Source organism: Humulus lupulus, chromosome 3, assembly GCF_963169125.1.
Source record: "Humulus lupulus chromosome 3, drHumLupu1.1, whole genome shotgun sequence".
Lineage (NCBI taxonomy): Eukaryota > Viridiplantae > Streptophyta > Magnoliopsida > Rosales > Cannabaceae > Humulus > Humulus lupulus.
The window spans coordinates 168,615,702-168,634,563 of record NC_084795.1 but is presented as its reverse complement, the minus strand read 5'-3'; the positions used below and the strand labels follow the sequence as shown (position 1 = coordinate 168,634,563).

Sequence of the window (18,862 nt, the reverse complement as noted above, 5' to 3'; positions counted from 1 at the left end):
TAATTTTGAGATAAAACTCTCAATTATTCAGATGGTGCAGAATTGTGTACAATTTGGGGGGTTACCAAATGAGGATCCAAATCTCCATATCACAAACTTTTTAGAGCTATGTGCGACACTCAAAATGAATAGGGTGAGTAACGATGTTGTAAGATTGAGGTTATTCCCATTTTCACTAAGGGACAGAGCTAAGAGTTGGTTGAATTCATTACAAGCCAACTCTATAGTTACTTGGGAAGATTTGGCGCAAAAATTCCTTGGTAAATATTTTTCTCTGACCAAGTCAGCCAGAATAAGAGAAGAGATAAATAACTTCCATCAGCTAGATGGGGAGTCTTTATATGATGCATGGGAATGATTTAAATAATTGTAAAGGAAATGCCCACATCATGGAATAGAGAAGTGGCTACTAGTTCATACATTTTACAATGGTTTGGGGGGCAATACAAGGACAATTATAGATGCAGCATCAGGAGGAGGGTTTATGAGAAAAAGCACTAATGAAGCATAGGAATTATTGGAAGAGATGGCCATGAATAGCTATAATTGGCCTACTAAGTGTGAGAATAAGAAATTAACAAGAGTCTTAGAAGTTGATCCAATTGCGCTATTGACCGCTCAAGTGGCATCTCTAACCAAGAAATTACAACAGACTAATCTCGTTGCACAAGCAATGCAAGTACATAATGTCGTGAGTTGTGAGATTTGTGGGGGACCACATTCTTATGAACAATTCTCGAGCACAACTAGTTGCTCAACAGATGTGAATAATATGTCTTTGGAACAAGCACAGGTTATTGGTAATTTTTCAAGACCTGCACCCAACACTTACTCCAATTCCTATACTCCTACTTGGAAAAATCACCCTAATTTGTCTTGGAAAAATAATCAAGGGTTACAATTGCAGTATCCATAGTACTCACCTCAACAACCCCCTTATCAACCGACTTATGGATTACATTCTAGACCATATTATGATCTAAACCCACGCCTATCTCATCCACCACCACATCCTCAAATGAACCCGCCAACAATTCTGCCAGACCAATTAAATCAATTCATGACAGAGACAAGGTCTTCAATCAAGAGTTTGGAGACAAAAATAGGTAAATTAGCTCAAATGTTTTATAGTAGACAGCAAGGAAATTTGCCTAGTTCCATAGAGGTAAATCCTAAAGAGCAATGTCAAGTTGTCACTCTGAGGAATGGGACTAAGTATGATGGACCTACAATGGATGACAAGGGGATGAAGACAGAGGATCAACACTTTACTAGTCCAATACAATAGGAGGTTACTGAAGACCTTCCAATGACATAAAAACCAAAATACGTTGAGCCTACACCAAGGATTCCATATCCTCAACGGTTTCAAAAGGCTAATCTTGACAAACATTTCTCCAAATTTCTTGAGGTATTTAAGAAACTTCACATTAACATCTCTTTTGCTAAGGCTCTATAACAAATGCCTAGTTATGTGAATTTTATGAAAGAGATATTGTCTAATAAGAGAAAAATGGAGGATTATGAAATCGTTGCATTAATTGAAAAGTGTAGTGAAATTATTCAAAAGAAGCTTCCTCAAAAGTTAAGAGATCCAAGCAGTTTCACTATACCTTGCACCATAGGGAACTTTCATTGTGAGAGAGTTTTATGTGATTTAGGTGCAAGCATAAATTTAATGGCATTTTCTGTATTAAAAAGGCTTGGTATGGGGGAAGCTAGACCCACTACTATTACTCTTCAACTGGCTAACCGTTGATAACACAACCCAGAGGTATTATAGAGGATGTTCTAGTAAAGGTAGATAAGTTCATTTTTCCAGCATATTTTATTGTATTAGATATGGAGGAAGATGAAGATGTGCCTATTATATTGAGACGACCATTTTTTTCCATAGGGCAAGCATTGATAGAAGTTTAGAAGGAAGAGTTAAGGCTTAGAGTACAAGGTGATAAGGTTGTTTTTAATGTTTTCAAAGCTTTGAAATATCCTTCAGCTAGTGACAATTGTGTTTTGTGTTAGTGTATTGGAGGAACCAAGTAAAGGGGTCTAGTCTATTAAGGATCCACTAGAGTTGAGTTTGATTGCAAGTCCTTAATAGTGTGCTAATACTGAAGCCATTGAGTTTGTTAAGTGGTTGAATTCATCAGGGAAACATTATAAAAATAAATATGAGGAATTGGGGCAAGTGCCTGAGAGACCTCTCCCATCCATTGAAAAGCCACTAGCTCTTGAGTTAAAAACCTAATATGATCATCTTAAGTATGCTTATTTGGGTAAGAATGACATTCCCCCAGTTATTATTTCAGCTTCTTTGTCTGTGACTGAAGAAGAGAAGCTTCTTAGGGTATTAAGGGCTCACAAACTAGCAATTGGATGGACTTTGGTAGATATAAAGGGTATTAGTCCTTCAACAGTGATGTATCGTATATTAATGGAGGAGGATAGTATGCCTAGTATTGATGCTCAAAGGAGGCTCAATCCTTCAATTAAAGAAATGGTAAGGAAAGAAATCCTTAAATGGTTTGATGCAGGGGTAATTTACCCAATATCTGACAGTGCTTGGGTTAGTCCTATCCAGGTAGTTCCAAAGAAGGGTGGCATGACGGTGGTTAAAAATAATAATAATGAACTTATTCCAACTCGTACGATGACGGGGTGGAGAATTTGTATTGATTACCATAAGCTAAATAAGGCCACCAGGAAAGACCATTTCCCTTTACCTTTTGTAGATCAGATGCTAAATAGATTGGTAGGCCATCCTTTTACTGCTTCTTGGATGGGTATTCAGGATACCATAAAATTCCTATAGCACCAGAGGATCAGGAAAAGGCTACCTTCACATGCCCTTATGGAACATTTGCCTTTTGGAGGATCCATTTGGGTTATGTAATGCTCCCACCACCTTTCAAAGATGTATGATGTCAATCTTTTCAGACATGGAAGAAATAGGTATTGAAATTTTTATGGATGACTTTTCAGTCTTTGGACCCTCTTTTGATGGATGTTTAGCTAATTTGGAAAGGGTTCTTAAAAGATGTGAGGAGTCAAATTTAATATTAAACTGGGAGAAATGTCACTTTATGGTGACAAAAGGAATAGTCTTGGGCCACAAGATTTCGACAATAGAAAATTTACCTTCTCCAATGTCTGTTAAAGGGGTTCGAAGTTTTTCGGGCCATGCTGGATTTTATAGGAGGTTCATAAAGGACTTTTCAAAAATTTCGAAGCCCTTATCTACTTTACTTATGAATGGTGTGGTATTCAACTTTGATTTTGATTGTTTAAGGGCATTTAACACACTGAAGGAGAAATTGGTATCTGCTTCAATTGTTGTATCACCAAATTGGGAAATTCCTTTTGAATTAATGTGTGATGCTAGTGATTATGCAGTAGGAGCGCTTCTTGGACATCAAGTTGACAAGGTATTCCAAACAATTTATTATGCTATTCGAACCTTGAATAATGCTCAATTAAATTATGCAACTACTGAGAAGGAATTACTTTCAATAGTCTTTGCATTTTACAAGTTCAGACCATATTAAATTGGTAATAAGGTTATTGTTTACATAGATCATTCAGCTATTAAGTATCTTATGACCAAAAAGGATGCTAAACCTCAACTGATTCGGCGAGTCCTATTATTGCAAGAGTTTGATATGGAAATTTGTGATAAGAAGGGGACATAATATCTAGTTGCTAATCATTTATCTAGATTGGAAAAATAAGAAGAACATAATGCGAAAGAGGAGCCAATTGATGAAAAATTTTCGGATGAACAATTATTGTCGATTGAATGTGAAGAGAAGAAACCATGGTTTGCAGATTATGTCAACTATTTGGTAGATAAAATTGTGCCTCTGGAAATGTGAAGGCAACAACTGAAAAAGTTATATTCGGAAGTTAAGCATTATTATTGGGATGGGCCCATTCTTTTTCGTAATTGTGCTGATCAAGTGATTAGAAGATGACTCCCAGAAGAGGAAATAATTTCCATACTTACTCACTGCCATACTTTACATTGTGGTGGTCACTTTGGGGGAACAAGGACAGCAGTAAAAGTTTTACAATGTGGGTTTTATTGGCCTACGGTATTTAAAGATGCTAATGCATTTGTTAAGAGTTGTGATCGTTGTCAAATGACATGTAATATATCCAGAAGAGATCAAATGCCAATGATTGGAATTCTGGAAGTTGAGCTATTTGATGTGTGGGGAATAGATTTTATGGGACCTTTCCCATCATCCTATAATAATAAGTACATTTTGCTAGCAGTAGATTATGTTTCTAAATGGGTGGAAGTTGCAGCAACTCCTACTTGTGATGGTAAGGAGATACTTAAATTTCTTCATAAGAATATTTTTACTCAGTTTGGTACTCCAAGAGCCATTATTAGTGACAAAGGCAGCCATTTCTGTAATAAATCATTCACAACTCTATGCCCTTGTTATGGAGTTCATCACCGAAAGGCACTATTTTCTCATCCACTTGCTAATGGTCAAGATGAAGTGTCAAACCGGAAATTAAAAAATATTTTAGAGAAAACTGTAAACACATCAAGGAAAGATTGGTCGAAAAACTTGATGAATTCACTGTGGGCATATCGCACAGCCTTTAAGACTCTGATTGGTATGTCCCCATATCGGTTGGTGTTCGGGAAGGCATGTCATTTACCAGTTGAACTTGAGTATCGAGCTTATTGGGTGGTGAAAAAGTTGAATGTTGATTTATTTATGACGGAGCATAATAGGCTTCTAGAGTTGAATGGGCTCGATGAATTTCGAAATAAGGCTTATGAAAACACAAAGATTTATAATGAAAAGTCTAAGGCTTTTCATGATAAAAGGATAATTAAAAAGGATTTCCAACCGGGAGATAAAGTGTTGTTATTTAATTCTAGACTGAAGTTATGTCTAGGAAAACTAAAGTCTAGATGGTCGGGACCCTTCATAGTTGTGGTCTCATTACCTTATGGAGCGGAACAAATTCATAGCGAGAAAAAAATACATTTTAAAGTAAATGGTCAGAGGTTAAAGCATTATTTGGAAGGACTGGTGGAAAAGTACAAATCTATGATGGTTTTGGAACCCCTTTAAATGGGGTATTCCGCGTCCGACTAAATGACGTTAATGATAGTGCTATAGGAGGCAATCCTATATTTTATATTGGTTTTTTTTATTTTTAATTAGTGGACAATTTTATTTAATTTTATTTTGGATTTGTAAAGTTTAATTATTTTAATTTTATTTATTTTTAGTATAAATTCTGTAAAAAAATCATGCAAATCGTGAAAATGTTGTTTTTGAATTAGTCTTCAAGCCAAGTCGCGACTTGGGCATATAAGTCGTGACCCTTGGCCAAAATAGAAAGCATTGGAGTTTTTAAAATAGAGGCAGGTCGCGACTAGATGAGGTTGAGTCGCGACGCCTGGGAAGAAGAAAATCTGGAAATTTTGACGCGGGCCACGACTTGCTGTATTTGGGTCGCGATGCGCCTGTGTTAGAAAGAAAAATAGTGGTTTTCAAATCATTTTTTCTAAGCCATATGTCTCATTTTTCATTTCCTTTCCTCCCAAACCAGTTTTTCTTTTGTAGAAGCTCTCACATTTCTTCCCTTATCCTTCTATTTCAAATAACCTTAAGCCATATCCTTAATTTTTTATTCCTAGTTCATATTGATTTTTTTCTTCTTTGCTTTTCCTCTAACCCTAATTGAAAGGAGCATTGAGGTGTCGGCAGTCTTCAAGAATCAAGGGCTTGTAAGTTTTCTCTTTTTGAAGTTTTAATTGAAGTAATTTTATGCTAAGGGGTTAAATTGGGTTGTTGAACTACCTTGTTAGTATATTTAGTGTCTTTGAGTGATATTTTTGGAATTATTCAGTGGAGGAAATTACAGTAAATTAGGGGAAGTCCTGCCAAATTTTTTTTTTGTCATATTTGATCAATTGTGTAAGTATGGGTCCAAGAAAACAACCTACTAGGGCTGCCTCTTCTAAGAACGCTAATCGCCCTTCAACATCCCGCACCCAACCACCCTAAACTCATCCAATCCCGCCAACACCTCAACCAATTCAAGAGTTTGATTCGACACGGTTTATTAACAAGGATGCCTTTGATAACTATCAAAGGTTTTCTCAGCGTCCGATAATTCAAGAGCACTTAATAGAATATCGAGAAAATTAGTTATAATACCTTTATCGAGGAGGCTACTCGAGGAATCAAAAAGGGTCGAGGGTCCGAAGGAGAAAATTCAGTGATCGTTTGCAAACCTCGCCTTTACTTAAAACTCCTAAGAAGAATTCCTATTCCTTCACCTTACCCTCCCAAAACTTATAATATTATTAGGGCTGAGATTCAACGCCGTGGTTGGCAAGTTTTTGTGGATGATAAGATGCCGAAGGCCAACTGTTCAATGGTTTATGAGTTCTATGCCAATTTTCCTGGGGTTGTTAATAAAAAGGTGTTTATGAGTGGGGTTTTGGTAGAATGTGTCATTGATAATATTGATGCTCTATATAGATTACCAATGTTGTCTCAAGAAGATGATGAGTATTATCAATTGGAGTATAATAGTAAAATTGATTGGGTTGAGGTGGCAGAATCTTTAGGCATTCCTGGTGCTTCTTTTGTCATGCAAAATGGGGAACCGAAGCATTTACGAAGATATCAAATGAATTGTGTGGCCAAAGCTTGGACTCTTTTTGTGAGTGTGTGGCTTATGCCCAACACTCACTCGTCTGAAGTGGGAACTGATAGGTGTCTTTTGGTTTATGCTATTATGACGGGACTCTCTGCCGATATTGGCTGAGTTATCCGCCAAAGTATCAGGGATTTATGTCGACTAACTACTACTGCCAGTTTAGGGCATGGATCAATGATTACTGATCTATGTGAAGTGTGGGAGGTACCTAAATATCCTAGTGATATTTATAGGAAGGAAATGGGGCCTATTTCTCGTGCTACAGTGTATAAATTTAATGACCCATCTTTGGAGCCACCAGTACCACAACCTAGGCAGATGAGAGTTGAGGAAGAAAGAGATGCGGCTGAGGAACCCGCACCTACCAATGATCAACCAGCCAATTCAAGGGCACTTGAGCAAGAAAGGAGAGGAGAATATCCTCAATATTTGGCACTTGAGGCTCCACCAGATCCGAACTTGGCCAAATTAGATTATATCATTCGGCAGAACCAACATACTCATAATTATTTGGGAGAGCTTCATGATTATCATAGAGCTCAAGTTGACAGACAGAATGAATTGGTTTACCGATGGTCAAACCAGGAGGCGGACCACCAGTATTTTCCTCATCCACAGCCTTGGCATCCTTTTCCAGATCCACCACCTTTTTGAAGTGATTCACACCAGGTAAGTTTTGATTCTTTACTTATTTTTAAAGATTGGGGACAATGTTTAGTTTAAGTTTGGGGGAGAGAGCTTATTTTTCTGTTAGTTTTGTTTTGTGTGATTTGTTTAGTTTTTGTTAGTGATTGGAGTTTTGTTTTAGTGTGTTTAGTACCAACATGAATGATGATTGACAACAAGTGTCGATGAGAATAACCTGTAAACTGGTTTTTGTGATCCCGTGTACGAACTTAATAATTTAATGAAAAATAACCATTTTGTTGATCAAATCTTTTATTACTTAACCTTAACTTAGTTTTTTTTTTAATTACACATTTGAAGTTCAAACGACTTGCTTAATAGGTTAAGCACTATTTTAAACACACAATGTAACAGTCTTGGTTATCTAGGGCATTACAGTTACATAGGATTCTTAGCTAGTGTGGTGGATACCACTCAGGTCGTGCTAGTGGGACCAGACAAACCAGATTGGTGTGTGAGTTTCTGGATGTGTTTCCAGAGGCTCTGCCAGGATTACCTCCACACACAGAGATAGAGTTTGTGATTGAGTTGGCACCAGAAATAGAACCAGTGTCCAGGGCGTCGTATAGAGAGGCTCATGCAGAGTTGAGGGAACTAAAGGTTCAGTACATGAATTACTAGACTTGGGTTTTATCAGGCCCAGTTTCTCGCCATGGGGCGCACCAGTTCTCTTTGTGAAGAAGAAAGATGGTTCTTTGAGGATGTGTATCAATAATAGAGAACTTAACAATTTAACTATTAAGAACATGTATCCTCTGCCAAGGATTGATGATTTGTTTGATTAATTACAGGGTAAGACTGTAGAGTCCCATAACTTTACTTAGCTAATTAGATAGTAGAAGTAGTAGTTGTATTTAGCAGCAGTTATAGCATGATTGTTACTATAGATTTTGGTTCAAACCGGGACTTAGTTCAACAATCGTAGCAACACTTATAGATTTTATAAGTTTAACCTATAGTTTAAGAATATTAACTATAACATAAGGTTTGATTAATATAGCTGATTATAAAGATGTTATTTATTATACTATAAGGTTCAGATATAATTAATAAGATCATGACACTTGTCGTGTGCATGTTTATTTAAGGATTTAATTATAGTTTAAATAAAAGAAAGTTCAAGAAAGCTCTAGAACCTTCCAAGACCATTAAGAGCATGACATTTTTCACAATCTTGTTTATTTGAGGATTTAAGCATTTTAAGTGGATAATTCAAAAATAGAAGTTCCTAGAAGCTCTAGACTCTTCTAGAACTTACTGGAATCTCGTATTACTCAACCAAACCTTATTAATTAATTCAAATTATGCTGAAAAAGTGAAATTACGTGTTTAATATATTCGTGTATGCTGATATATCGCATCATAGGAGTCGATACATCGCCACACGGGGAATACGAAAAACACGTCAACTTTGTACAAATGAAACGACGAGCACTTGGGACATAGGGCCAGGCGATATATCGCCTATGATAGGTGATATATCGACCCTAGAGCCATAATTTCAAACGTTGTTGAAACCGAGCTTAATTCATTCCTTAACCTCTTGACTAGCCTCTTAACGTTTTGACCGAGTCTTCAGCACCTGTTGAACGAATATTCAAATATTTTTCAATTAATACTCATTTTTTTAGTCAAGCTAAAAGGAGATAGTTCACTCCTTGAACTCTATAAATAGGACATAGTACCTAGCCATTTCTCTCATTCTTCAAGTTGTGTTCAGAGCCTTCAAGCTGCTAGGGTTGTTATAGAGGGATAAACACTTGGGTTGGGATAAAAGCTTTATCATCTTAAGCTTTATAAAAACTTGGGAAGTGAGATAAGTAGTGTGTTTTAAATATCAAGGAGTAGTTTGGTTCTAGTACATTCAACGGTATTCCTAATCTTAAGTTCATTTCTGTATGGTTCTTTAGTTTCCTTTAGTTTTCTTCATTCAGATCCTAACTCGTTGTGTTTCCATTCTTGGTTAGGTATTTAAGTTCTTTGAACTTAAGGTTTCTTTTCGGTAAGTTTCTTCTTGGTGGTTTAGTTCATTTCTTTATCATCTCTTTCTTTAGAAATACTCACATTCTTATTGTTGGTTTTAGGAATGTTCCAAATCTCATCCTTGTTCGCATAAATCCTGGTATTGGTAAGGAAAATAGGATAGATTTTGTATGCTTTTATGTTTTGATATGTGCTATGATTTATGTACGATATGTTTTTAGTTTTTTAGCATATAAATTGATTAGATAATAATCACATAATTTGTTTAGATAACAAATATATAACTTGTTTAGATAACAAGTCCCAATAAATTATTCCTTGGGCATATGATTGTTTAGATAACGAGCCCCATAAATTTGTATGACTTATTTAGATAACTAAGCCCCGTAAATTTATGGGCATATGATTGCTTAGCTAGCAAGCCCCAAGATGTATGATGGCCATTATAATGCATGTTTTTATAGTCATATGTATTGTAGCCTTATGTTTTATGATATATGTGCTAGTAGATTTTCCTTGCTGGGCATTAGGATCATTCCTTTATTTTTATGTATGCAGGAAAATAGTTATGGCGGCGGAAGGATTCTTGGCAGCTTGGTTTATGTATTAAGGATGAAGGGATTCGATGGACTGCGTGAACGATTCGAGGACGATGTCATTTTTAGTCTCTTTAAATTATGTTTTTATGTACTTTCTGCATTTAGCTTTGTAAACAATTTCCTTTAGTTTAAAGTTATGTTTTATTTTAAAACAATGGGATCCCATAGCCCGTATTTATGTATTTCAATATTTACTTTGGAGTTTTTAATAAAGTTGTGAATATTTCTTATGTATGTTTTCTTAAAAATAGTAGCTAAGTCTAGTAGTTTTAATGGTCCAAGGTCTTAGAAGTAGTTGGGTCATTTCAGTTGGTATCAAAGCAACGGTTCATTAACATGAAGTTCTCCTTGATACACACGCTCAATCTCCGAATCTAACTGCCAATGTATGTTTTTATGTGATAGTTATTATGTTTATGTATTTAGCTAACATCTTAGCCTTATGTTTTTAGTTAAGAATGAATGGAGCATTAACTTATGAGGATATCCAAGCCATTAAGGCCTTAAAAATAATTAGAGATCCAAGAAACACCGTAGGAGGGCTAGAAAGAATCACTCGAAGATTACTCTTATTCCACAGGGAGATAGGTCACCTCCAAGAAACTAAGCAAATCATGATGAGAGCTATGGAGCAATATGTTTTAGTGATTAGACTTTTTAAAGATTATCCTACTGTAATTGCAGCCTTAGAATACATATGGGAGACTATAGATGATGATGATGATTTACCGGTAGCTATGAGATATTACTCTCTCATACTTAGGTTCACCTCTAAGATGGAATTCCAATTCCCAAATGAGCAAAAACATAGAATTTTTACGAATCTTCCTTGAGGGCATTTTGAGGCTCAAGAAAATGATGACTATGAAGAGATAGACAATGATATGTTAGATGAAAGATAAGATGTAGAAGATCCCGATTTTTAGAATAGATTAGTTTCTTTATTTATTATTTGTTTTCTTTTATGATTGTACTTAGTGAAATTTTTTTTTCCAAATTAATATCAATGTTATTTTGATGACATGTATGAGTTTGATTTTCTTTTGCAATCATAATAAATTTAATAAATAATGACCAAGTTCGGTGAGGGTGGATACAAGTCAATGGACCGGGTTCCATATTGAGAGTTAGGGGGCCATAGTAGTGGGAACGATTTTACTGATCCCAGCCCTCCCTCAATATGGTTAACTTTGGAACAACAACGAGTTTGGAGCCTGAGAATTTAGTCATATAGGATGATTAGAAACAGACTTAGAAAATAATCAAGATGGCTTATTTTTCTAAGTATAGAAACACACTCTAATGATAAAAGAAGGCTTACATAATTTTCATAAGAAGACATAATAAATAGGTCTGAGTTATGTTTTCCTAGCTTAAGTTTTTGCCTTAGAGCCTATTAGGGTAAGTTCTAACATGTTTTTCTCAACTGTTAGAACTCCACTGAAGATGTCTCTCAGAAGATCTGCGTGCACCAATGCAAATGCCTCCAACACTGTTCCTGAGAGCAATGAAGCCCCTCCAGTTCGCAGAAGGGGAGTGCATGCTACTGCCAACTGAAATGTGCCACCGCCGGTTGACAACACAGTAGAAATTGCCAGACTACGACAGCAAGTTGAGGAATTACTGCAGCAACAACAACAACAGGCTGAGCCTCAAACTCAGCCTCCACCTCTGCCACAACCATAGCCTCAGCAAATGGGTCCAGTACCCCAACAAGTTAATCCATATGAGGGATGGCCAATGGCGAACTATGCGCCATACCCAGCTCAGAACATGGAGCCAATTTACAAGCAATTTCGTAAGCAACATGCTTCGAACTTTGAAGGGACAACAAATCCCTTCGAGGCGGAAGAATGGCTCAGAAATGTGGAGCCGATCCTAGCGCACATGAATCTTGGCAATGCAGACCGCATATCCTGCGTTTCGTCTCTGCTCAAGAAAGATACTATAATATGGTGGGACTTAGTTTAGCAGACCAACGATATCGCCACCATGACTTGGACTAGATTTGTGGAGCTATTCCACAAAAAGTACTACAATTCGGCAGTCATCACTTCAAGGGTCAAGGAGTTCGCAGGTCTGATGCAAGGGAGTTTATCAGTAGCAGAGTATGCTTGGCAGTTTGACCGATTAGCCAAGTTTGCACCAGAAATGGTTCCAACGAACTTTCTGAGGGTGATCAAGTTCGTTAGAGGACCTTGACCGAAGATTGAGCTAGGGGTTAAGCTAGCAAACCTAGGAAATACTACCTATGACGATGTTCTAGAAACGACAATAGAAGTAGAAAGGCTTCAGGCAAACGTTAGTAAAGAGGAGGCCAATAAACCTGAGCCTAAACAGCCAAGTCAACTCAGAATGGTCAGAACAATAACAATAGCAATTGGTCCAGCAACAATAATGGTCAGAAAAGAAAGCATCCTAACAACAAGCAGTCTGACAACGATAAAAGGGCACGGACGAGCAATAGAGGTAATAGGCCAGGTTATGTAGAATACCTGCAATGCTCTAAGTGCCAAAAGAAACACCCTAGTGAGTGACGTGCAAACACCAAGGGATGCTTCAACTGTGGTCAGGAAGGTCACCAAAAGAGGTAGTGTCCCCAGCTTAAGCCAGAGGGAAAAAGGGAAGACAAGATGGTTCCTGCCAGGGTTTTCGCCTTAAGCCAAGGAGAAGCTGACGCTAACAATAAAGTAGTTACAGGTTAGGTTTCTATCCTCAATAATGTATGTTCTGTATTATTTGATTCGAGAGCCACTCACTCGTATATCTCATTAGGAATGATAGAGAAATTAGACAAACCTTTTGAAAGATTTAGAACTAGGTTTGTAACAGAGTTGCTTCGGGCAAAGTAGTCCTATCATCACGGATAGTACGAGGCATACCGACCAAGATTGAGGAAGTAGAACTAGAAGGAGACCTGATAGAACTGGAGATCAAAGACTTTGACGTGATACTAGGCATGGACTGGCTACAAGGCATGGCGCAATGATCGACTGCAAACGCAAGAAAGTGACGTTCGAGACTCCTGACGGCCAGAGATTATCCTTTATGGGACAAGTTTTAGGATTACACACACCGCTTATATCATCTCTCAAAGATCATAGGATGATAGAAAAAGGGTGTCAAGCATTTTTAGCTAGCGTCACAGATGTGGTAAAGGAAACACCACTAAAAGTTGGGGACGTCCGCATCGTAAAAGAATTCACAGAAGTATTTCTCGACGACTTAGCAGGGTTGCCGCCGACTCAGGAAATTGACATCACAATCGAATTAGTACCGGGCACCAAGCCTATCTCCAAGGCACCATACTGGATGGTACCTACCAAACTCAAGGAGTCAAAGACGCACCTACAAGAACTCTTAGACTTGGGTTTCATTAGACCAAGCCATTCGCCATGGGGAGCACCGGTTCTATTTGTGAATAAGAAGGACGGAAGTATGTGGATGTGCATAGATTACCCCGAGCTGAATAAGGTGATGATTAAGAATAAGTACCTGCTACCCCAGATTGATGACTTATTTGATCAACTCCGAGGAGCGACCATGTTCTCAAAGATCAATTAACGGTCCAGGTATCATCAGCTCAAGGTACGGGAAGAGGATATTCCCAAGATAGCCTTTAGAACCCGTTATGGGCAGTACGAGTTTTTAGTTATGTCGTTCAGTCTTACCAATGCTCCAGCCGCATTTATGGATTTAATGAATAGGGTCTTTAATGACTACTTGGATAAATTCGTCGTAGTATTTATCGACGACATCTTGGTGTACTCAAAGGACGAAGTCGAGCACGAAAAACATTTAAGGTTGATCTTGTTGCAACTAAAGGAGCATCAACTTTACGCCAAGTTCAAGAAGTGCGAATTTTGGCTTTCACAAGTAGCACTCCTCAAGCACAATGTATCCAAGGATGGAGTTTCAGTAGACCTATCTAAGGTACAGGTTGTGAAGGATTGGCCAAGACCAAAGAACGCATCAGAGGTAAGAAGCTTTCTGGGATTAGAAGGTTATTATCGGAGGTTTGTAGAAGGATTTTCTAAGACAGCCACTCCACTCACCAACCTGACCCAGAAGCAACAAAGGTTCAACTGGACTGATAAGTGTGAAGAGAGCTTCCATTTGCTTAAAGATAAGCTGTGCTCAGCACCAGTACTTTGTGTACCAACACCTAACGAAAATTTTGTAATCTACTGCGATGTGTCGAAGCAAGGGTTGGGTTGTGTGCTGATTCAAAATGATAAGGTGATAGCCTGCGCCTTAAGGCAGCTGAAGGAGTACGAGCAACGCTATCCAACACACGATATGGAGTTGGCAGCGGTGGTCTTTCCGTTGAAAATCTAGCGCCATTATCTTTATGGAGAACAGTGTGAGATTTATACGGACCACAAAAGCTTAAAGTATTTCTTCACTCAGAAGGAGCTCAACATGAGGCAGCGCAGGTGGTTAGAACTAGTGAAGGATTATGACTGCGAAATCCTATACCACCCGGGAAAGGCAAACGTAGTTGCTGATGCACTAAGTAGGAAGAGTTATGGAAATTTAGCAGCACTAGCCGGAATAGAAAAGCCGCTACAGTAGGAGTTGATCAGTGCCGGAATAGAAGTAGTCATCAGTAAGCTGGCTAACTTTTCTATCCAGTCAAGTCTGTTAGAAGAAATACGAATTGGACAAGGGCATGATGACACATTAGTAGCATATATGGATGCAGTTAGAGAAGGTAAGGCCACCGATTTCTCGATATCAGGGCAGGGGTTATTGAGATATAAGGATTGGGTATGCGTGCCAAATGATAAAGGGGTTAAGATGAAGATCTTAGAAGAATTGTACAATACCCCATACTCAGTTCACCCAGGATCAACCAAGATGACTCACGACATTAAGGCAATATATTGGTGGCCAGGAATGAAGAAAGATATAGCGGAATTTGTCTCTAAATGTTTAGTATGCCAGAGTGAAAGCAAAACATCACCGACCTGTAGGCTAATTGCAACAACTTAGCATTCCAGAATGGAAATGGGACGACATAGCAATGGATTTCATGACGGGTTTGCCACGAACAAGTAAGCAGCATGACTCGGCTTGGGTAGTGGTAGATAGACTAACCAAGTCAGCTCATTTCCTACCTACCAAGACTACGTATACCGCAGATCAGTACGCTAACATTTATGTCCAAGAAATAGTTAGACTACATGGAATCCCTAAGACTATAGTATCCGATAGAGGATCGGTGTTTCACGAGATTTTGGGGAAGTTTGCAGCAAGCCATGGGTACCAAGTTAAGTCTTAGTACGGCATTTCATCCTCAGACAGACGGTCAGTCCGAGCGTACCATACAAAATTTAAAAGATATATTGAGCGCTTATGTACTTGATTTCGAAGGATCATGGAGTAAGTATTTGTCACTAATAGAATTCTCCTACAACAATAGCTACCAATCAACGATCAGGATGGCACCTTATGAGTTACTTTATGGAAGAAGGTGTCGATCGCCGTTACATTGGAACGAGGTAGGAGAAAGGCAACTTGTTGGTCCCAAAGCTGTTAGAAAAGCTCAGGAAGCAGTAGCGCTGATTAGAAAGTGTATGGTCGCTGCTCAAAGCTGTCAGAAAAGTTATGCAGATGCCAAGCAGCGTGATATGGAATTCAAAGTCGGAGATCAAGTCTTCTTAAAGATATCTCCTATGAAAGGTGTGAAACGGTTTGGAAAGAAAGGCAAGCTTAGTCCCCAGTTTATAGGTCCTTTTGAGATATTGGACAAAGTAGGAGCAATTGCATATAGATTAGCCCTACTGCCAGCTCTAGCAGATAGCCACAATGTGTTCCACATCTCGATGCTTCGAAAGTATGTGTCAGACCCATCTCACGTCCTCAAGTATGATACAATAGCACTCCAGAAAGACTTGAGTTACGAGGAACGACCGGTTAGCATCCTAGATAGAGGGATGAAGCAGTTATGGTCCAAGAATATTCTGATAGTCAAAGTCCTATCGAGTAATAGTTTTGAACGGGAGGCAACGTGGGAGTTGGAGGAAGACATGTTAGCACAGTATCCGGAATTGTTTGGTAAGTAAATGTCGGGGACGAAATTCATTTTAGTAGGGGAGAATTTTAGAGTCCCAAAACTTCACTTAGCTAGTTAGATAGTAGAAGTAGTAGTGGTTATAGTATGATAGTTACTGTAGATTTTGGTTCAAGCCGGGACTTAGTTGAACACTCGTAGCAACACTTATAGATTTTATAAGTTTAACCTATAGTTTAAGAATATTAATTATAACATAAGGTTTGATTGATATAGTTGATTTTTAAGATGTCATTTATTATACTATAAGGTTTAGATAGAATTAATAAGATCATGACACTTGTCATGTGCAAGTTTATTTAAGGATTTAATTATAGTTTGAATAAAAGAAAGTTCAAAAAAGCTCTAGAACCTTCCAAGACCATTAAGAGCATGACATTTGTCAAAATCATGTTTATTTGAGGATTTAAGCATTTTAAGTGGATAATTCAAAAATAAAAGTTTCTAGAAGCTCTAGACTCTTCCAAAACTTGTTGGAATCTTGTATTACTCAATCAAACCTAATTAATCAATTCAAATTATGCTGAAAAAGTGTAATTACGTGTATAATATATTCACATATGCCGATATATCGTAGCATAGGAGCCGATGTATCGCCACACGGGGAATACGAAAAACACGTCAACTTCGCACAAACGAAACGACGAGCACTCGGGACATAGGGCTAGGTGATATATCGCCTATGATGGGTGATATATCGGGCATAAGGCCATAATATCAAACGTTGTTGAAACCGAGCTTGATTCATTCCTTAACCTCTTAACTAGCCTCTTAACGTTTTGACCGAGTCTTCAGCACCTGTTGAATGAATATTCAAATATTTTTCAATTAGTAATAATTATTTTTATTCAAGCTAAAAGAAGATAGTTCACTCCTTGAACTCTATAAATAGGACCTAGTACCCAGCCATTTCTGTCATTCTTCAAGCTGTGTTCAGAGCCTTCAAGTTGCTAGGGTTGCTATAGAGTGATAAACACTTGGGTTGGGATAAAAGTTTTATCATCTTAAGCTTTATAAACACTTGGGAAGTGAGATAAGTAGTGTGTTTTCAATATCAAGGTGTATTTCGGTTCTAGTACATTCAAAGGTATTCCTAATCTTAAGTTCATTTCTGTAAGGTTCTTTAGTTTCCTTTAGTTTTCTTCTTTCAGACCTAACTCGTTGTTTTCCATTCTTGGTTAGGTATTTAAGTTCATTGAACTTAAGGTTTCTTTTCGATAAGTTTCTTCTTAGTGGTTTAGTTCATTTCTTTATCATCTCTTTCATTATAAATACTCACATTCTTATTGTTTGTTTTAGGAGTGTTCCAAATCCCGCCCTTGTTCTCATAAATCCCGGTATTGGTAAGGAAAATATGATAGATTTTGTATGCTTTTATGTTTTGATATGTGCTATGATTTATGTATGATATGTTTTTAGTTTTTTAGCATATAAATTGTTTAGATAACAATCACATAATTTGTTTAGATAACAAACATATAACTTGTTTAGATAACAAGTCCCAATAAATTATTCCTTGGGCATATGATTGTTTAGATAACGAGCCCCATAAATATATATGACTTATTTAGATAACTAATCCCCGTAAATTTATGGGCATATGATTGCTTAGCTAGCAAGCCCCAAGAAGTATGATAGCCATTATAATGCATGTGTTTATAGTCATATGTATTTTAGCCTTATGTTTTATGATATATGTGCTAGTAGATTTTCCTTACTGGGCATTAGGCTCATTCCTTTATTTTTATGTATGCAGGAAAATAGTTATGGCGGCGGAAGGATTCTTGGCAGCTTGGTTTGTGTATTAAGGATGAAGGGAGTCGATGGACTGCGTGAACGATTCAAGGATGATGTCATTTTTAGTCTATTTAAATTATGTTTTTATGTATTTTTCGCATTTACCTTTGTAAACAATTTCCTTGAGTTTAAAGTTATGTTTTATTTTAAAACAATGGGATCCCATACCCCACATTTATGTATTTCAATATTTACTTTGGAGTTTTTATTAAAGTTGTGAATATTTCTTATGTATGTTTTCTTAAAAATAGTATCTAAGTCTAGTAGTTTTAATGGTCCAAGGTCTTAGAAGTAGTTGGGTCATTTCAAAGACGCTATTCTCCAAGATAGATCTTCATTCTGGTTATCACCAGCTAAAAATCAGGGAGGAGGATATACCGAAGACAACTTTTTGCACCAGGTATGGGCATTATGAGTTTCTAGTAATGTCATTTGGATTGACTAATGCCATAACATCATTTATGGATCTATTGAACAGAGTGTTCAAAGATTACCTGGATAAGTTCGTGATCGTCTTCTTCAATGATATTCTTGTATATTGTCCGTCAGAGGTAGAATATGAGCAGGATCTCAAGTTGGTTCTACAAAAGCTGAGGGAACATAAACTATTTGCCAAGTTTAAAAAGTGTGAATTCTGGTTACCACAGGTGACTTTCTTAGGTCATATAGTCGATAAAGATGGAATTATGGTGGATCCAGGGAAGATTCAGGCGGTTAGAGATTGGCCATGGCCGAAGAATGCTTCAGAGAACAAAAGTTTCTTTGGATTGGCAGGTTATTACCGATGTTTTTTGGAGGGGATTTCCAAGACTACATCACCACTAACAAAGTTGACACGCAAGAATCAGAGATTTATATGGTCAGACAGTTGTGAGGACAGCTTCCAAAGACTGAAGAATAATCTGATCACCACTCTAGTTCTTAGTCTTCCTACAGATCAGGACAAGTTTGTGGTTTATTGTGACGCCTCGAGACATGGTCTAGGTTGTGTCCTTAAGGAGACAAGAAAGGTGATTGCCTA

The 18,862-nt window shown here is 37.5% G+C and overlaps 1 non-coding gene across 1 annotated transcript; it reads right to left on the bottom strand.

The window, feature by feature from the left end:
• Positions 1–289: 289 nt before the first annotated feature.
• On the bottom strand, positions 290–396 carry LOC133827894 (small nucleolar RNA R71). Its single transcript, XR_009890543.1, has one exon. It is a non-coding gene; the product is annotated as a small nucleolar RNA R71 (small nucleolar RNA).
• Between the last annotated feature and the right edge of the window lie 18,466 nt (positions 397–18,862).